Source organism: Indicator indicator, chromosome 5, assembly GCF_027791375.1.
Source record: "Indicator indicator isolate 239-I01 chromosome 5, UM_Iind_1.1, whole genome shotgun sequence".
In the NCBI taxonomy this organism is placed as follows: domain Eukaryota; kingdom Metazoa; phylum Chordata; class Aves; order Piciformes; family Indicatoridae; genus Indicator; species Indicator indicator.
Window position 1 is genome coordinate 27846971 of NC_072014.1, and position 22396 is coordinate 27869366.

The window sequence follows — 22396 nt, forward strand, 5'->3', positions numbered from 1 at the left end:
CATCTCATCTCAAAGGATTATCAGCATGAGGAAAAGTACAGAGAAGGGTGAAAAAGGCAGATCAAAAAGATGGAATGACTTATATATATAGACACACCAAACAAATGTGGTGTAGAATAAATAGAAAAGAATTACAGAGGATATGATAGAAATTCATAAAGTATAATGGAACAGATGTACACAGAATGAGTATTCACTTCCTTACAACACGGTAACTAGGAACCAAGACAATCATAAGATAATCAGGTTAAATAAACAAAGATTCCCTTTCCACCAAAGAGACTGATTCAGTACTGGAATTCATTAGCATAGCATGTCTGGAGAACAAAGGTAAAAATGTATTTGAAAGGAGAGAAAAGTAATTAATGAAATGAAACTCTTCGGAATGTTTTTTCATCTAACTGCTGTGCCACAGGATAAGGATGGCTCCCAGAAGGTGCTCTGCCTCTAACAAGGAAATACTTCCTGCAGTATTTAGTTGTAGCACATGCTGGTGTTCAAATTTGGGGTCTTCATACAAACTGCCTGTTAAGGATCCCAAAAGACCTGGGCTGCCAGTCTGTTTCAAGGAATTGTTTGCAGAGAGTGTTGGTTATGACAACCCAAACACACAGGTGTATTGTCACCCTTCAGTAGCATACACAGTCACGTTCCAGAAGCCAGGAGATTTCAAAATTGTGCTTGAATTTACCGTTTATTGCAGTAGCAGGTTATGCTTTGACAGGGGAACCTATGGTAATGGAAGCATGCTGCAGTCAACAATGCTTTATTACTGACTCACTAAGCTTTCTGAATTAACACCATAAATAGTTCTAAAAGGTCTATAGTTTGGATGATAACCAACATTGGGCTAGAGACCCTAATCATAAATCTTCTGTGGCCCTTGTCTTTTGTGGTGCTGGGAAGAACCCCTGCAAAAGTGGAGTAAGATTGCAAGATATGAAGATATCCTGGGGAAACAATAATTCCTATGCTCCCTTGCACAAAAATCTTCAGATTCTGGTTTTCTTTGTGATACTAAGCCTTTAGTAGAGGAACATTGTTGTTTTCCTTCAAACCTGTCTTTTCAGCTCTTTGAACTCCAGCTAAAAGAAATTCACAGTATTCTGCAGCATAGATGCAAGGAAACAGCTGCTTTTATTTTCCTTAAACTTGTGAAATATGTCAAGAATTCTGAAAAGAAGCTGATAACTTTGCTCCTCAGTATTTATGCTTTTTCTTCATATTTCTTTCTAACCAATATTATTAATTAGCTATTGCACGAGCCCCTTGGGAATTCCGATTAAGCTAACCACTTATGCAAAAATCAATCTTTCCATGGCAGACTTTGTTAATCTCCCAAATCCAATTTCCATTTCTCACATTCCGGGATTATTGATTATATTTCAAAATTCTTAGATCGTCTGTCAGGCATATTGAATTAATCTGTATCTAATAACTTAATTGTCTTGAAAAACAGATGTGCTACTTACACTGAATGCTAAAATTTGGTTACAGACATCTAAGGAAATGACAGCACACACGTACATAGTTATTTTAAAGAATTTAATTACCTAAGCTTTCACACTGAACTGCAGTGTGATTATGAGTATGAAGGGAGAAAGGAGTAGGCAGACTACACCATGTACATGATCAAAACAAGGTCATATTTCTGCTGCTTTGCCATGGGGAACTTCCAGCTTAAGTTTGTCAGAAGTAGGGGAGGATGACAAATACTTTCTTTTGAAGAAACTTTGCCATAGCCCTAAGTGAAGTCAGGATGGTTTGGGGCAGCCATAGCACAAGCTAATTTCTTCTCTGAAAAATCCAGATATTTAAATGGGCAGAAATACAGAGGAACAGAGAGGTAAAGTGGCTTGTCTGTGGTTATATAAACAAAAAGATTGAAATAGAAATTTCTTCCTATTTATTGGATAGGAACGGAGAGAGGAGTGATCTGGTCAATTGGATGTTAAAACCATTCACAAATTAATAAAGGACATGGAATTCTCTATACACAATCTAAAGAATGATTTAATTTGAATTCATTTACTTTAGGCGCTGAAGCTTGTTGAGATAAATGAAGCCACTGACATAGTTAATGTGAGCAGAGCTTTTTCATGAAGGAGAAGAATGACAGAGGGTATGCACTTGTGTATCAAACAAGACATGTGAATATACTTACTGTACAGTCAGTTTTCTAGTGTTAGATGGACCTGATGAGAAATTGCATAGGAAGGGACCAGAGAAACCCCATGAATACTATTAAGGTTGGCCATCAAAACCAGGAGATTAGGTATAAAAAACCCACCCAAAACATTGTTGAGGATGTCAGGGGAGAAGATAATTTCACAAAGAGTAAACACAGAAAATATGTAGGATTCACCATGCTGAAATAAGGAGGAAAAATATCAAGGCCCATTTACAACTAGTAGCTGGTACCAGAAAAAAATACATGTTGTCCTTAATCTTGACTATAGGAAACATCCTGATTTTATCACATCTCTTTCTTAAAAGTATGGTATGGAATGATTTTCTGATGACAGTACTACAATGTGGATGCACAGGTGACTGAAAAAAACATACTTCTCTTTGAAAAGTTGTTGAGGACTCTTCTGTCTGGACTATAGGAATTGCAGGAAAGGAGACTGAATTGCAGTTTGGAAAAAAATATGTGGCAGTAAGGACGGTGAAGCACTAGAGGAGCTTACAGAAAGAAGATTTGAGATGTTGTTAGAAGTCCTTAGAATTTGTATACTCAAATATGGCAGGAAGGACTTGGATAAAGACAATCTCCATCATGGTCTACCAGAAGGGACAGAATGGGCAGTTGAGGTGCTTTCTAAGCATACAGTTTTATGATCTGATGATTTTTTCAGGGGTACGAGATGCTCTCTTATTAGATGTTTTCCCCATGTTTCTCCACCACAAAATTTGAGGTTTGGCACTTGAGAACATTTTTGCATATTTCACATCAGTTGATCTATATGGTAGTGTTACCTTCCTGTTTCTAGGTATCTTTTGAAAGATTACAGGCAAACAAGACCATGAGACCAAAAACTACAAAATACTAAATAGTAAACAGAGTATGTAATCAATTCTTCCAGTCAGAAAGGGGTCGGTATTTGTAACCCTGTTCAATATTTCACAAATCAATTAAAATAACATTATTATTCTCACTTTCCACTTAGCAGTAACAATATGTAAAGGTCACTTGCCATCTAGTTAGAGAGAAGGCAGCAATTAACATCAGAGTAAAGCCAGAATATTCATTTTCTGTTACACAATGTAAGCGTGACATGATTCCTTACTAAGATGGAGTCGTTGGTAATGGTAGGATTGAGTTTTCACCTCACTCAGAAATTAAGACAGAATTTCTAAAATGCTGCACTGACCTTAGAAATCTTATAATTTAGTGTATAAAGTCAGAGCCAAAGATGTCAGAGGTGGGTGTAAGCCTGATTTCTGTTTATTAAATGCCAGCCAAAATATTTCTAGGAACAGTTCTTAAATATGAAAGGAGATATATTTTTTCTACTTGGCTCACTTAGCCATCTCTAACTGAGCATTTATGTCAACACTTTGCTATAATTTTGCTTTTGAAATGGGTATTCTGTCTCATTATTCTTTCTTTATCTTTTCTTTTTTCCCCAATAAAGTTCTGTTAATGAAACTTCTCTTCCTGTTTTCTTACTGGTTTCAGAACCAGAGGGCAGTGAGGAAGGAAAAAGCTGACTGCACTGAACACAAGCCATCTTTTGCTGTGGTGCATTGAGCTCTCTTTAAATTAATAAATCTTAGCAGCATACTTGACACAGCCTTGGGCTAGCATGACTGCACTGCATTCAGATGCAAGCCAGTAAGGCAAGATACTGTGGAGCTGCACCTTTTGTGCTTACTGGCATGAATTCTTGACACTTCTATATTATGCTGCCTCTAACTGTGCCACCGTGCTTCAGTTTCTAGTGAGTGTTCATTTTGAGTTTTCCAGCAGTTTCTGACAAGTTTATGCTAAACATTCATTGGCTTTCTTTGGCTCCAGGTGAATTTTAAAAAGAAATAATGAAAATAATAGGAATTTTGGGGTTTTCTCCCTCATTATTAGTTCTTTCTCACAAATCATAATATTGTTTATATTTTGAAATATCATGGAGTTGTTAATGCTGCCTTAGAAGAAAGAGATGAATTTGGTCTTTGTTTCCTGAAAATAAAGCATTCAGGTGTTTGCCAGCTTGTGGTCCATCTTTCCTAGCTTGCATTTGCTACCACAAAGTGTTTTGAAAACCATTAACTAGTTTATATTGATACATTTGGCTAAAAGATTCCTACTTATTTTAAGGAAGTAAGGGAGAGTAAATAAAGGGTAATATTTATTTGTGCTGCTAGCAAGGAAAACATGAGGACATTACCTCAGCTATAACTGATGCCAAGGAATCCACATGGGTAAATTAATATAAAAGGCTACAAAACTTGACTTGGCATTCTACTGAAAAGTCTACATTCCAGTCCCTGTGGAACTGTAAAAAATGTTGGTGTTTTTTCAGATTTCTTTGATTGTGTCTTGGGCATAAACTATAATTTAGACTTATTTTCACCTTACTGGAAGAAGGCAAATATGCAAAGAATCAGATGCCAGACAAAAGTCCCTTCCTGAATCTTTGACAAGATTTCTGTCAAAAGCAAATCAGCAAGTGCTTTCTATATGAAATCCATCACTTTCTACATACAGTAGGATACAGACATATTTACCAAATTATTATTTCAACAGTTTCAAGGCACTAAACTCTTCTGAACCTCTAGTGTCAAATTTGTCTTTTTCTTTTCCACTGACAGATTTAACAGATACTAAGCATTTCTGTCATTGTCGTGTTAGCATCTGAAGTGTGAAAATTAATTTTACTTGCTAATTGAAAGATAACTGCTTTGGGGGTAGGAATTGTCACTGAATCAAAGAAAACAACAACAACAACAACAAAAAAGGCAAAGAAAAAAAAAGAGGAAGAAAAGTCTGGGTCTATTGCAAGCCTGCAGGAGGAAGTAGCACAGACCTTATTTGAAAAAATCTATCTGTAAATTCATGGAAAAGGAAGTGTAAGATGAGTATTATGAACTAACAAATTGAAGCCAAAGGAGTAGAGCAACACATTCTTTCTTCTAAAAACACACAGCTTTTCTAGAAAGTGATTAACAACTCTATTAATGTAAGTTGTTATAGCAGAAAATAACCTTAGCAGTTAAGTAGCACACACAGTGCACAGGACATCTACAGAGTGTGAACAGTGTAGCTAAACCAAGACCTGTCCTTTTACCTGCTACCAAAACAGAAGTGTGAGTAAATTTCAAGGAAGAATGTGAGGTATCAAGAATATTATAAAGCTTTTCTACAATCTACCTCTAATATTTCATACTTTGCTCCTTACTGAGATGTCAGTTCTTTCTTTTGATGGCAGATTTTGACTACTTAAAGAGGTTTTATAATAAAGACAGGGGCAACATTTTTAGGACAAGGGGTAATGGTTTTAAACTAAAGGAGGGTAGATTTAGATTAGATATAAGGAAGAAATTTTTTACACTGAGGATAGTGTAACACTTGCACACATTGCCCAGAGAGGTTGTAGATGGATGTCCCATTTTTGCGAACATTTGAGGTCAGTTTGGATGTGGGGCTCTGAGCAACATGATCTCATTAAATGTATCTTTGCTCACTGCAGGGGAGTTGGACTAGGTGATCTTTAGAGGGCACTTCCAACCCAAACCATTCTATAATTCTATGATCAGTTCATCAAATTGACCTCAGTGCACTGTTAACTTTCTGGAAAACAAAAATAACAAACCCTTGAGCATTCAGCAATGTTGCTTCACAGTGAGATAAGGAGTGCTATCAAAGGGATCTTCATAGCCACTTTCTGGTCCAATGCTGCAAGAGCATAATCATCATAGCCATAAGTGGGCCAAAACTACTTTCTAGTACAATGCCATGTATTCTTCTTACTTGCTGCATTTTCATCTCCATTTCTCTTATATTTATATTGTAAACTCTGTGAGGTGAAAATCTGAACTTAGCAGTTCTGAAAATGAGTCAAATGGCTTTTATTACATATTAATACCTATACAAATAAAAGCAGACTATTTTACAGTGACTAACAGCATAGTTGTAAGAATAAAAGATGTATTGATCTTTGTAAGGGCTTTAAAAAGGCTTTACAGAGCCACTGAGTTCAATTATGATGTCCAAAGCTAAACAACGAAGGTCTTTGAACTAAACATTAAGAGCATTACTGAAATACAGAACTATTTGGTTAGTTAGCTACATCTGATCATGAAAAAGAGAAGACAATAATAGTCAGAGGTATCAAAGTGATAAGAAAGGAGAAACATATAAAAACATATTCACAAACATATATCTGCATATTTAAAAACTACTGGACCTGGCTATAACAACACTGAAAAGCAATGTGTTTAGAAAAGAATATACTGGGCTGATTATGCATCCCTTGGTACCATTCACATTTTGGATGAAATACTGCTTCAATTGCTTGTAGACCATTTTTTTAAAGAGAAAATTTTCTGCTGGAGAGACAGATGCAGAAATACATTGCCCAGTAGGAAATGTATTCAGCACAATAAATTCTCCACTTCTAACCTTCCTCTTCCTATGTAAATCCTTGGATTTTCCATGTCATTTACTACAAAATGTATGAAAAGCATACTTAGCCGTTCCTATCAATGCAATTAAAATGTAACATTACTTCTAGAATATAAAACATAATATATATTAATCAGGTTCATAAACTCATTGGGAGGCTAATCATTTATTACCACTATGATTGTTTTTTAACATAACTGACTAGAAGACTTAATCAGAAATTGATCAGGTAAAATATCCTTTGAAGGTGTGACAAAACCTAAATATTTGCCTGAAGAATCTATAGCTGAAATAGGTAGAGAATATGCACGCTTAGGGGAAATTCAGAGTCAGGGATGTAAATGACTTAAGACAAAAACAAAATACAAAAGTTCTGACTGCTCCATTCAACAGCTTGTGCATTAAATTGCATTAGTACAATTGCACAAGACATAAGCCTCAAATTTTTGGGGGGTTGGACTCAATGATCTCCTGTGCTCCCTCCCAACCTCTAACATCCTGCGATCCTGTGTTAATTTAATTTTGCATCCACTATAACAGGCACTGCTTTCTTCCAAGTACGTGAAATCAAAATGCAGTCTATTTAGGCTTTTTATAGAATGGGAAGCAGTGTTTTAAAAGAAAAAAAAAAAGAAAAAAGAAAAAAAAGCCAAACAGAACCGTGCATTTCAGAAATAAACAGGAGACATCAGACTGACTAAAAGGACATTTTCCCCAATCTGATAAAATATGTTAATCTTGTACAACCATAAGAGATTTTCTAATATACATGAAGATATGAGCTTGAGTCTAAGTAGCTTTTCTGAGGTGTGTCAAGGTATAGTACTATTGTCATGTAGCAAGCCTCTAATGCATATGGAAACTTCATGATACATTTTAACATAGAGAGGTTTATTTTGAGGACATTTGGAATAATTTAATCTAGTATTTCAAATTTAATTTAGTTTTAAGAAGAGTTTTTTCACATTTAGGTTGTCTCCCTGCCACAGCTGCATGCTTAGAGTCTTGCACATCACATTAGGTTAAGCTCAATTAGCAGTATTATAAGAGCATTTTATTTTGTCTGTCTATTACTCTCTCTTTTCTAGATGTGGCAGCACTGCAGTTTTGTGATTAAAACCTTGTATCTTGAAGTATATCAGATAAGAGACCTTGGCTGGACTCCAACCATGGTTAAGGTTGTGATTTTTGGCCTAAAGGGTCATGAAGAATCAGAACTTCACTGTCCCTTTAAGCAGAACCAATTCAGTGGTGGTGTCTTCCTCTCTGTGTGGTATTCCATCACCTACCACGTGGTGTTTATAATAAGGAGATATTGTTCTGTCAGTAGTCCCAAGAAAATTCAACCTTTGAAAGGTTTTGTGGAAAAGATTCTTCAAAATTATAGTTTTGGAGTGTTTTATCTTCAGTTAAACAATTTGAGAAGAGGCTGAGTTTTACCAACTCCTTAGAATCCTCTTGATGGAAAGGTAAACATTTCTAAGACAACTATAAGAGATTTTCGAGGTGGGTAACCTGCATAACTCCAAAGTTCTGCAGGGGCACAAGAGGAGAGAGAGGAGCAATGGCAACAGTTTCAAATTTACTGTTTTACCAGTAGTTTGAAAGGACAGTGAAAAGAATGGAAAACATGAAGAAACAAATCATAACAAATAACTACACAGCTCATCAGATTTTGTTACACATGCCTTCATATGTCTGCTGCATCTTAGATGAAAGCCTGCTGAAATCTTATCTGGAGAGTCCCTTGTTCAATTGGTGAGCAGATTTATGGAGACACTTCATAGTTCAGCCAAGAAGTAGGATAACATAGACCATATCACTCACAGGAAGACTTTCAAATTATCTGGACTGGTAATGTTTCTGATAACTAATTGTTCAGAGTTTGGCTGACGTGTATTGGTGATTAAATGTTTCTAGCCTGGCTGACCACAAGATAAGATATCCTCAGAAAAAGGAAGGGGTGATAGATGGTTTGAGGTTATGGTGACACTGAGATAGGAATGTACTGAGATAACTGATCCTAGAACAACAGATAATTAGCTCTGGAACCACATTTTCAGGACATTTTGAAGTTTAGTATTGTTCTGAAAAGTCAGCAAAGTCTACTGCATTGGTGTCTTGAGACAGAAATGCCTTATTGTAATACCATTATAATGTGAAAACCCACACCTAGCTGGAGAAGCCCCCTATCCAAGTAAGCCTCTTACCCTCTGAGCATAGTGAAATTAAAGATGTGTATCTTTAAGATGAAGCCACGAAGAAACTAACCAATGACTAGTTACTGGGAGTTAACTCTAGGCATAGATAATATATTTTACTGTTTAAAATCTCTGACACAAATTTCAGCTGGTGTACTACCTTCGTGGAGTCACCACCTAGCACCCTTTTCTGCACAGAACTGTAATAAAACAAATATCTACCTCTGGGTGGCAATTGGTCTTTACACACCAGTGTAAAGTGCCACTGAAATGAAAGAAAAAATCAATCCATATCTTTCTTTTCAGCTTCATAGCAGAAATATCTTACAGTTATTGAAGACTTCTGAGAATCTTGGCCTGGTTCCTAACATCTGAATTTGAACATCTCTGAGAAATATTTTGCCTACTTTTCTGTAACTCTGGTTTGGGCACTGAGGGAGCATGGATTGTGAGTAAGGAACACCTTGCCCATGTTAATGTTCTTGTGTGTATGTATATCAGTAATTTAAGTCTGGCCTGGCTCTGAAATTAAACAGTCTAGAATGCCAGATGTGGAAGTATTGGGGTTTTGTCTCTTCCTGTGGTCAAATCAGTGATCATTGTTGACCAAATGAACTGGGAGGAAAGATTCCTATTATTTTTTTTTTTTTTTTGGATAGGCCAATGGTAATCTGATGGCATGTCAAAAGAAGCAAAGAAATATGCACTTTTAATATGCTTTATAATATTCTATTGGACAGCCATTAGAGGACAATTTTCATAATCTACATACTCTAGGGCTATCTCATCTTGCTTTAAATGTCATACAGACTTGGTTATGTATTATTATGCTTTATAAAGTATATTATAGCCAGTGATGTTAATAGCCTTAATGTACTGAACAGTGTTTCTACAGATTAGTGAGTCTATGACTTAAGGGCCTACAGTTTTAATAGAACAGACAATGAGCCAGAAATAAGTAAAAATTCTATGAAATCATTAGGACTAATAAGCCTAATAAAAACTACTGGGTATTCTATGTAGTAGTGTGTTGGCAATACCAGGAAGACCTGGAAAAAATATTTATGGTGTAGCTGGAATAATGCAAAACTGTTTACCGTGCTTCAAATGTGGGAAGGTAACAAATTAACAAGTGGGGTATCTGTATACAGTTAAAGGACTGATGAGAACCTACACAAGGGGGTTTTGATATTTAAGGTGAGGATCACAGAGATGAGAAAATGACAACATTTGAACAATTACAAGAGGACTGGAGAACTTAATGCAGATAACATTTGGGACTGGTATGCATGGTCAGAGAACAGAGTAATTTAAAAGTACACCATAAGAGTCAGAGTGTAAGAGGATAACCAGCTGTGGATAGCACATTGCATAAAGAAGTTACTCTAAAAATGTTGGGTTTGCTATGTACCCAGGACAGAGAAATAGGTATGGAAAATCTAGTGATGTACAGAAGTTCATGTCAGGAGAAGGAACAGTGTGTCACTATTAGAACTATTAGAAACAGTTCAAAATAACATTTAGGAAACCAATAACAGCCACCAGGTGAACAACTGTCCCATGGATCTCCAACGGTGAGCTGAGAATCACTGGAGTTTCTAGGGAATCAGTAGTCTTCAGAAACTACTTAAGAATATTTTATATAGTAGTGTAATAGAAAGACAGACCCTAGAAGGTGCAAATGATATACAAACTTTTGACTAGTTAAACCAAGAAAACAAATACACTAAAGCCTTTCTTGTTATTATGGAAATGTTGCTGTGACCTAAAAACTAACACAGCACCAAATTGCATCAGATAAATATAACTTTAAATATCATTCATATGGTGTTGTGAATAGATGAGAGTGATAAATGTCACATGTTTTGATGGCAGTAATAAGACTTCTGAGTGTCTTACATGGTATTCTAATATCCAAACCAGAGAAATGTAGACTTAATAAAACTACTTTCAGATAGATGACTGTTATACAGTTGTAAAAGTAAGTAACCATAGTTAACTGTCAGTGACTGTATGGGATCTGCAGTGGGCAGCCCTGACTTCAGGATTGTTTGGTATTACATTTTGAAGTAATGTTTAACTGGAAGGACATTCATATATATTGAGAAACAAGCATTCAGAACATTCGAATGTTATTCTGAAGTTTTTAAACTGACCAAGTAAATTGAGTCAGATGATCAGATGGGTCTGTCACCTATCATTTCCTCCAAAAGGAGGAATATTATGGTTCTTTCATACACACATTAGTAACAGGGCTCACACTATCAAAATCAGTGGGAGCCTTATTGCTGAATGTCAAGCCCACAGAGATTTCATGTGGTCTATATATGAAGGCAGGGTCAAAGCTAATAGTCTTTGAATGCCAATTCTGTATCTTACTTATAAGTGCATGAATCTTTTCACATATTCAGCACAATTTTTATTCCTCGGACAACTTTTCATAACTTGGTAACTCTCTTCAAGAAGTTTCTCCTTAGAGTAGTCTTAGTTTATTAACTTTTTGTTCATTCTTCCTTCTTATTAAGGGATCACCAAGACTGACTTCTCACAAAAGCACATGAAGCTCATGGGATGTTCCCAGGACAATATGGGTCAGTAGAAAGGCAAGAGAATTTCTATATTGCTTTCAAATTCCCTTCTGTGTGTAATGCCAGGAGGAATATTTACAAGGCTTATAGTGCAGTCATCAGGATGCTTCCAACAGATTCAGCTTTTCTCCAGCATTACTTTTGCAATAACATGATAAAGTGCATTATGCTGAAGAGGACTTAAACCAGAAAATCTACTTATGACAGAAGTAAAGCTTAACTAATAAAAAAGCAAACAATAGGAATATCTTATTGTTGAAAAGCTGGAAATTATCTCCATTAAATAATTTCCATCATGTACAGAATGCAGATCATCTGTAATAGTAGTTTTTTTTTTTCTTAAGTGTTATTGGAAATACAAAATTGAGTTTCTCTTTATTTACAGCTGTCTTTACACCAGTGTAATTCCATTGAGTCCATATGATTTAATGCTAATGGGCCTCCACGTATTTTTCACCTTAAGTGGGATTGATATTTTCACAGATACTCTCTTCCTTCTGAATGAAGAAGACAACTGTGATTCATCCTACTTTGGTGCTGAGTGAAAGTATTTTAACTGCAAACTAATATTATTTGAGCTTGCTGTTCTGAAGATTAATGAACTGCCATAAATACTAGACTCTAGATGAAATATTTTCTGATACATCTTAAGCATTTTTTTTTTAATTGAAAGAATGGTAGTCTTAATGTTTGCTCTTTGTGTTCTCAGATCATTTACAACATCCCAGGTCTTATTTTTGTTACCTAAGCCTTTTAATCACTTCAAACATTTGAATGGAAGGTGCAAACTATAAATAACAGAGTGTAAGCGGAGCAATAACACAAAGTGTACTAATACTGAGCTAAATAGTCATCTCAGCTTTTGTCTGGTTTGGTTGTGGTGTGTTTTTTTGTTTGTTTTTGTTTTTGTTTTTGTTTTGTTTTGTTTTGTTTTGTTTTTTTTGTTTAAGTCTCTCATGTCTTTCATATTTTTTTTTACATAAGTGAGCCTTGAGGAGCCATAGATCTAACATACATTTTTTAAATTTTATATATGGTTTTATGTTTTATTTCTTTATTTTTCTTTCTTTCCTTTTCTTTCTTTCTCTCTTTCTTTCCTTTTCTTTCTTTCTCTCTTTCTTTCCTTTTCTTTCTTTCTTTCTCTCTTTCTTTCCTTTTCTTTCTTTCTTTCTCTCTTTCTTTCCTTTTCTTTCTTTCTCTCTTTCTTTCCTTTTCTTTCTTTCTCTCTTTCTTTCCTTTTCTTTCTTTCTCTCTTTCTTTCCTTTTCTTTCTTTCTCTTTCTTTCCTTTTCTTTCTTTCTTTCTCTCTTTCTTTCCTTTTCTTTCTTTCTTTTCTTTCTTTCTTTCTTTCTTTCTTTCTTTCTTTCTTTCTTTCTTTCTTTCTTTCTTTCTTTCTTTCTTTCTTTTCTTTTCTTTCTTTCTTTCTTTCTTTCTTTCTTTCTTCTTTCTTTCTTTCTTTCTTTCTTTCTTTCTTTCTTTCTTTCTTTCTTTCTTTCTTTCTTTCTTTCTTTCTTTCTTTCTTTCTTTCTTTCTTTCTTTCTTTCTTTCTTTCTTTCTTTCTTTCTTTCTTTTTCTTTCTTTCTTTCCTTCTTTCTTCTTTCTTTCCTTCTTTCTTTCTCTCACACAAATACATTCATGACAATGCATTTTAATGAAGAGGTGATAAGAAAGTTTACAGATATATACAGATATATAGTGACTGGGCAACAAACAGTACTGGTGGAGTTTAGTGCAGATAAATACAAAGACGTACACCAATAAAGTGAATTCATATAGCTACACATACATGAATGGGATATAAATGTCTTTTCACAATTAAGAGAAGAGGTCTTTAAATTATGATTATTTTTTTTTTTAAAACATCAGCTTGTTAATTTGGGAACTGAAAGCAGATAATACATTTCCACCTTGTGACTATTATTTGAAAACAGGCTGTGTCTACATAAACATTTTAGTTCCTATCAGCAGCATACCTACAAAATCCTCATGATCGTTCTGACTTAATGCAGTTTGACACAGAGTAGTCTCAGAGTACAGGAAATTACTTCGTATTGGATGAACCTAAGTCATCTGACATCCAGCTGCTAATTGTTTTTAGGCTACATGACAAGAAGAGACATAGTATTCAGTAACTCCCACCTCTTCCCATGTATGGATAATATGCATTCCAGTTCCTCAGTCGCTCTTAGCTTGTTCTAGTATAGGTCTGCATCACTGGTAAGATAGAAACAGCATTTGTCATCTCATTTCTGAGAGGTTACAAAACCCAGCCATTTTACAGAGAAAGATTGCACAGAAGAGCAAGATTGGAGATACAGTTTCTGTATGAAGGTAGTAAGAACTCCTACATTGTAGAGAAGAATACATGAAGGAGTACTCATTAGACCTGGAGAGCTGGAAGACACTCAAAAGGCAGTCAGTCAGCCATCTAAGAAGTTCAGTTAAAACTAGTGACTAATACTGGTAATATTCAGAGAAACCTCTCATTCTTTGAGAACATAATGATGAGTAGATTTCGAGTCACTTTGGGTAACAGGGTCATGTCATTATCTCTATTTTCAGAAATGAAAATTGAACCATGAAAAGGAAAGGTGCCTCTTCAAGGTCATGCAGGATGAAAATGGCTACAACACAAAAATAATGTTCTTTAACTTCATCTCTGTGCTTGCCCTGACACTAATGGGAGTCAAAGCTTTGCCTGGAAACAGTGGTGGATGAATCAGGCTTTCCATTCCCTTCTAGTAAAGGTGTCTGAGATGTAGGTGATTGAGTTCTTGTTAATTGCATGGTCAATACTGAAAAGTTTTAGACAAAGTAGAAGACAGGCAAAAGACTTCATTATTTCAATGAGAAAAGTAGGCCATCTACAATGAACTGAGGCACAAGTGTTCCAGTCAGTCACCTTAGGTTTGGAAGAGGGTGAATTGGAAGTCTTTCTGAGGGCTATTCTGGAGAAGAGAGAGAAAAATAACACATCTTAGGTAACACAACAGTGCAGATGGTGAAGGACTGTTACTTATTAGCTATTTAAATTGCTTTAGTTAGAATCATAAAATCATAGAATGGTTTGAGTTGGAAGGGATCCCCAAAGGCTGTCTAGTGCAAACCCCCTGCAGTGAGCCAGGATATCCTCCACTAGATCAGGTTGCTCAGAATCTTGTTGAGCCTGACCTTGAATATCTCCAGGGATGAAGCCTCAAATACCTCCAGGGGCAACCTGTTCCAGTGTTCCACTACCCTCATGGTAAAGAACCTGTTCCTAATATCCAATCTAAATGTACACTTTTCTAGCCATTCTTCCTCATCCTGTCATTTCAGGCCTTTGTAAACAGTCCTTCTCTGGCATCTTGCAAGCCCCTTCCAGGAACTGGAAGGCCTCTCTTAGGTCTTCCCAGAGCCTTCTCTTCCCCAGGCTGAACAACCCCGGCTCCCTCACCCTGTCTTTGTAGGAGAGGTGTTCTGGCCCCCTGATCATTTTCATGGCCCTCCTCTGGACCCACTCCATCACATCCATGTCCTTCCAGCGTTGAGGGCTCCAGAGCTGGATGCAGCACTCCAGGTGAGGTTTTACCAGAGTAAAGTGAAGAAAGAAGCCATGCTGCTTTCTCTGCAGCCCAGGATGTGAATGGTGTTCTGGGCAGCAAGCGCATACTAGTGGCGCATGTCCAGCTTCTCATCCACCAGTACCCTCAAGTTCTTTTCTGCAGGGCTAATCTCAATTTCATCATCCCCTAGCCTGTGTTAATATCTAGGATATTAATATAGGATATCCTGCAGCCTACTTGCAGGACCTTACACTTTGCCCTATTGAATCTCATGAGATTCTCCTCAGCCCACCTCTCCAGCCTGTCCAGGTCCCTATGGATGGCATTCACCCATATTGGTGCATCATCTGCAAATTTGCTGAGGGTGCACTCAATCTCACTGTCAATATCATCAATGAAGATATTGAACAGTTCTGGTCCCAATATAGACCCTTAAGGGACAGCACTTGTCACCTGTCTCCATCTAGACATCGAGCTGTTGACCACTATGTTTTGGATGTGATCATCCAATCAATTCCTTATCCACTGGATAATCCATCTATCAAATCCATATGTCTCCATATTAGAGAAGGATGTTGTGGTGGAGTGTGTCAAGGACTTTACAAAAGCCCAGATAGATGAAATCTGTCGGTCTTCCCTTGTCCACTGATGTAATTACACCATCATAGAAAGCCATCAGGTTGGTCAGGCAGGGCTTGCCCTTGGTGAAGCCATACTAATTGTCCCAAATCACCTCCCTGTCCTTCATGCATTCCAGGAGGATCTGTTCAATGACCTTCCCATGCAAAGAGGTGAGGCTGACAGGTCAATAGTTTCCAGGGTCCTCTTTTTAACCTTTTTGTAGATGGGTGTAATGTTTCCCTTTTGCCAGTCTACAGGGACTTCACCTGACTGCCAGGACTTTTCAAATATTACAGGGAGTGGTCTTCCAACTACCTCAGCCAGTTCCTTCAGAACTCTGGGATGCACCTCGTTGTGTCCCACAGATTTATGTATGTTGATGTTCCTTGGGTGGTTCTGAACTTGATCTTCCCTTGTGACAGGAGGGGCTTTACGCCACTGGTCCACACCTAGTGGTCCATCAACTTGAGAGAGAGAGATGGAGGAAGATTACCAGTAAAGACTGAGGCAAAAAAAGTTGAGTACCTCAGCCTTCTCCTTGTCTGATGACACCAGCTCTCCATTCTCACTTCTCAGAGGGGGTGCACTTTCTTTACTCTTTTATTGCCAGTTAATGTACCTGTAGAAGCTCTTTTTGTTACTCTTTGCATCCCTTGCCAGGTTCAGTTCTAGCTGTGCCTTCACCTTCCTGATCTCACCTCTACACAACCAGGCAGTGTTCCTATACTCCTTCAAGGTTACTTGTCCCTGCTTCTACTGTCTGTGAAGTTGCCTCGTGCTCTTTCTTTTGACCAGAAGCTCTCTTTTCAGCTATCCTGGGCTCTTCCCATCCTTGCTCAAATTTTACACATGGAGATTGAGAGTTCTTGTGCTCTTAAGGATACTGTCCTTAAAGATCTGCCAGCTCTGCTCTGCTCCCTTCTCCCTGAGGATCCTTTCCCATGGGGTCCCTGAAGAGCTTTTTTAATGAGGTGAGTCATGAGTTAAAAGTTATCCCAAGACAATTAAACTGAAGCAGTAGAACTGAAGGATACTGAGGAGTAAAATAGATGTCCATCTTCCCTGAGCTTTATTCCTTACTGAGGGAAATCTGTTCTGACACTAGAGCATCCTTTGATCTAGCAGAAAATGTTAAAGTAACTGAAAGCTAGAGATTTATAAACAAAAAACAAATAAGATGAAATAAAATGGACCACTTATTTTTTAACTCATGACAGTCCAAGTAAGGTAACAGTAGAGCAGAGGTGATTCTCAGAGGGATATCGGAGTTATCGTAAGCCTTTCTAAAAATTGTGGCCTATTTCAGCTGCACATTGCTGAGCTTTATATAAGGGTTTTGACAAAGCAGATAAGTTTCAACTGTGGCTTGGGTTTATTCTGCTGAGGTCATGCATAGGTTTATGACTCTGAGTTTGTAATAGATTTAGAAAGCAGATCTGATGAAAATAAGCATACTGACGACCCATTTTCTGTGCTGTTTTCCCCCTGCATTTTTTGTGTGTGTGTGCATTTAGACACTTCTTTGTGCAACATTTTTCTTCTCGTGTCTTTTACCGAGATGGTCTGTTTGGATTACAAACAGCTCAGGAGTCTTGTTTGAGCATGTTCTTACTGACAGATATCGAATAACTTGAGCTGTTTTGACTTCTCTTGGGTGTAGCCAACCAGAATCTCTCCCAGGGACACCTGATGTTAACATCCAGTCTCCACACTGGAGCGGGATCATGTCTGAGCAGCAGGAGAATATGTAGAGTGGCCAGATCTGTCTGTCCTGTCAGATCAGTCTGTCCTCTCATTATGTAGGTGTTGATACAATGTTTTCCATAAATATGTTTTCCTTTATTTTATTTTAAAATAATGCTAAACTGATGACAGTCCATGTGGGGACAGCTGCTTTACTCTAGTACACATCAGTCATCACTGTACTGTGTAAGTATTTCCTTTAAAATGTGTGAAAATATTCCAGAAAAGGTTTCTCCACATAATGCCAGTTTTATCTTGCCCTATTTTCTTTTCCCTGTTTGGTAGTTTTTAAACCATACAACAATTATATAACAAACATGAGGTTCTGAAAGCTGCAAATCAGACCCATATTTCCAAGGAGAAATCCAATGCTAGAAGCTGTCTTTTCATTCTGACACCTCTTTAGTTAAAACCTCTACCTTTTAACACTTTCATGTCTAGACTCTGACAAAGACATTTGAAGCTGACAAGTCTACCTGCATAAAAAATATTTAAACTAATTTTAAGTATAAAAACACTAGAGGTTTTCAAGCATCTATCTATATTCCTTTACAAGTGAATCAAGAAAATGAATGAACTTCAGACTCATCACAGCATTCCAGAAGGTGCAGTTTCAAGGAAAGTGAACTTTTGAGAGTCATAATGGAAACCTGGACTGGCATAATTTATTATTTTCAGACTAGCTAAGGAGTCAGTTTGCAGACTGTGTTCAGGGGATTATTTTAAGAGTTGTCTTCTCTTGTGTGCTCTTTTTTTTCTGAGGGAGGCATCTAATTAAATCTATGTTTAACAAGTAGATATTTTGTTCCTCATCTAGGCACCAAGTAATTTTACCATTAATGGAAAAAAAATGTTGAATGTATTATCGTTTCTACCCACTCCATTGCTACTCCACCAGTCCCCATTTTGACTGTGGGTTCTTCTGGAAAGCCCTCTATTCTTCAGCCTCTCATGCTTTGCTCAGCCCTGGGGCTGAGGTTTGGATGCCCCCTGCTAACGCAGCCTGGAAACTATCTGTTTTCCCTGACTCTGCCAGGCAACCAGGATAAGAGTTTGTCATGCTCCATCCCTCATTAGTAAACAGCTATTTAGCTGCCTCAAGCCTTCACACTAATCACTGTGGCTGTCCTTTAAAGCTTCCTGTAATGTGGTTTCAGTTTGTCGGCTTTCAGCCGGTCACGCATTAAGGACAGCTGGCTGGCAACCCATCAAGTTGCTTTCCGTGCCGCAACACAGTTTGATTGACACGAACTGACATGATCCCACTCTTGGTAGCACAACATGACAGCTTAAAATATGGGAGTGGGTCATATCAGTCCTCTTAATACTCGGTACTTATTTCAGACCCAAATTCACCTCTTTTCCTCTATCATATAAAACCACCCCCACTAAAAACAAAAAGAAAAAATAAGAAGAAGGAAAAAATAACAACGACTAAACCCTTGATGCAATGTGATTCTGTATTTGGCTATTTACATGAAAGCTTGGTATTTCTACTCCTTTAAAAAAAATTACTTTGTTCAATATCGGAGCGTTCGAAGGCTGAAAGCTTACAGGGATAAGGCAGGTGGGAAATGCTCTGGCAACAAAAGAGATGACTGAATCCTGGCTTAATATTCTGTCTTGCTACAGTTGCTGCATGACCCAAGGCTAATCACTTAGGCAAGATTTTTAAAGGCACTTGGATGTCAAGCCTCATTTGAATAAATAAATGCTTAATCCTTAATACCTTTAAATAATTTTAGCCTCTAAGTAAGCCACTTTCTCTCTTTGTCTGAATTTTCTATTTGGAAAAGTTACTATATTCTCCCCACAGTCTAGAAAAATAAATAGGAAGTTTGGAAGTATTACAGGCACAGCACAGGAAGATGGATGGAAAGTACAAGTTTTGTTTTTCTCCTTTCCAGTAAATATTTCAGACTTACAGTGTACTAGGAATATTGGTAAAAAAACCTTCAAAACTTCCATATTTGTCTTTGTGAATCATTTAGCATTCTGATATTACTGTTTTGGTGTCTAGCATTTACTCTGTGGAGATGCCTTTATTCATAGTGTATCACACAGCTACAAGCCATCTGTGTTTTAACTTAATTTCAGGCATGGTCTATTCATTAAAACTCGAATTGTTTCACAGTCTCATTCTATCATGGATAGTCATTCCATTCCTCTTCTTCAGTTTTAGCCACAATAAACTTCACTTTTTAAAGTATCATCTTCTCTTTCAAAGCTAAGAAAAGTTATTCAGTCCTTTCTATTTCTCTGCACAGTTTTCCCTCATTCTTGCAGTTTCCTATATGTATAGCTGTGGATATTTAAGATAAGAAAAAAATATTTCTGTTGACAGTTGTGACAAGTCTTCATCCTTCACTTTCATGCATGACAAAATTATTTTTCTTAATTTTTGAACTCTTTTAAGTTCAAATTAAGACACCTGACTTGCAATAAGAGTAGTCAGAATCATGAAAGAATGAAAACACATTTCTAATGTTTCCTATTGAAACTTACAGGGAAAGTTCAGAAGGATATATGTAAAACAAAGGTAAAACCATAAGGAAAATACTCTTTGGTATTCACTTACAGCCTATGTAATGTATGTATAAATAGAGACCTCAATGGAGTTATTGAGGAGTATAAATCATATTTAAAACCTGAATACATCTTTCATGTGTCTAAAATTTGGGTTCACATCCTCCTGCCTTACAACATCTGTCAGAGTGCGATAATTAGGCTCTTTGCTAAAAATGAGATTTACAAAAAAAGTCTTTGCAAATATTATTATTCCTTCAAGAAATTTCAGATCCACTTTTTAATTGATATAAATAAAAACAGCTCTGCTGAAGCCAGCTGAACCCTGCTGATACATGCCTGCAGAGAATCTGTCCTTCCATTCACAGGTCAAGTTTAACAAGAGTTGCATGACTCACTGTTTGCTCTATGTCCAAAATATTTATTATAATTTTGTCTTGCTGGGAAAGTTTCTTCAGTCTATTTTGATTTCAAAAGTTTTAAAATAAATAATAATAACTTAAAAATTGAAGCAGAATGAAAATCTAAACCACATTTGATTACATAGACAATGAAATGTTATACTGAAGACATCAAACTGATTTAGTTTTGATATAAAATATTTCCCTACAATTAACACTGTCTAATTCTGTTCAAAAGCAGAGGAGTCCTGTCTACACATGATACATTTATGCAGGGGGAAAACGAGTGCTTTCAACTCAGAGGAAGCAGAATTTCTTCACTTTGGGTAAGTCAAATATAAAAAGAAGAACCATTTAATCTATCTTATTATGACCTTTTTCATAGAGCTGTATTTCATCTTGAAAAGTTAAACACAGTACAGCTGCTGTTTGTCTTTTACCCTTCTGCACCCTGTGGGACTTTGTAAGGTGACTTGATGATACGTGCAGGAAGCAGCTACAAATTGAATGAGAGAAGGATTTGGCCCTCATTCATCTGTTTTTGAAAGAATGGTGTCCAGGATGGAGATTAAGTGTATACTATACAGGGGAGGAGGTCAAGAAAAGGTTTCTGTTTGTTTTAGTTGAATCAAGGCCAGAGATGTTTTTGCACAAATATCTTGCACCAAATCTAGTCCTATAATCCTAAGATTGATCAGGGAAAAGAAAAAATTCTGATGGAAATCAACTTTGCAATGAGAAAAAAAAATGCCTTCTTGACCCCAAGTTTATGTCCTGAAGAATAAAACCTGACAGAAGCTGCCAATTTTATCTTAAGCTGCAGAGCTATAAGGATTATTTCAGCTGAGGATCTTAATATTGGTCTCTGCCTTCGCACAAGAAATGACACTTATGTAAGGAGACAGCGAGAGCTTTAAGAATTAAAATGAGCTAAAACTGCAGGCTTTGTAGAGTACAGACACACTTTCTGCATTCATACAGACATGGCTAAATTTTCCATAGCTTCTTTAACTTATTGGCAAAAAATAAGCAAAGGTCAAAAGCCTGATTGGAATGCAGCCGTTAGGTTGTCTGCTGCAGTCCCTGGTGGGAGAGAGTAGTGGAGATGGGACAATTATGACTTTTAAATAAAATTCCCTGTTTCCATAAGGAGGAATACCTCTGCTGTCTCTGAGGTGGCTGTGTTTTTCTAAGGCTCTGGAGCAGATAAAGAATGTGACAGGGCTGTGAAAATTTCCATTCAAGAACTCTTCCTCTTGTTTGCAGTCATAAACTAATCTCCAGGGAACTATAGCAGATGCATGTGCTCTTTCATTTGGTGGAAGGGGACCAGGGAATAGACTAGGATTAGTGTGAGTGGAGCTGTAATTTGGGTCAGTTTTCCTCACTGCAGAACTTGAACTGACCAGTGGGTTTTTGAATTATTGGTGAGATAGCTGTATGGGAGTGGCAAGTACACAGGTTTTTTTCTGGAGGTGGTGGTGGCTAAAAAAAAACCCAAACCAATGAAGACAGAAAACTGTGGCTTCCCATTTCTTTCCAGGTAATAAAATGTCTTTGAGCCATTTTATGTAAATGGGATATGGATATGGGAGTGATAGAGATTAGGTGAGGGAAGCCCCACCTGCCACTTATCTCAGATTACAATGAATGTTATCCACAGACTTTCGCCACACAGTGAATGAGAAGACTAAGGATAGGGGAAGCAGGAGTGTAATTTACCTAAGAATTATATTGCTTAATGTTAGTAGTCCACTGTGGTCTTTCAAGTCACCTGGGAACAATTCCCCCACTTTCCATCCAAGCAGAGTGCACCATTCTTTGCTAAGTACTTGTGGGACTGAGGATATCTCAGTTGTGAGGAAATGTTCTGCTGTCTTTTGTGCAAAATGATTCAGATAGCAAGATGGAGGCAGAAGACAAAGCTTTCATGCCTGCAAAAGACTTGGGGAATAGAAGGTGGCGATGTGGCCCCATACAAGAGTCAGGAAGATTGTTTTATCCAGAAGGATTGTAGCAAACCCCATTTTTTTTTCAATTAAAACTTGGGTGTTAAATAGGGAGATGCACCTACTGTGAAGATAGAGGTGGTAGAAGCATCCAAAAATCCAGGTGAGACAAAGGAACAACGTCAGATGAGAGGGTGA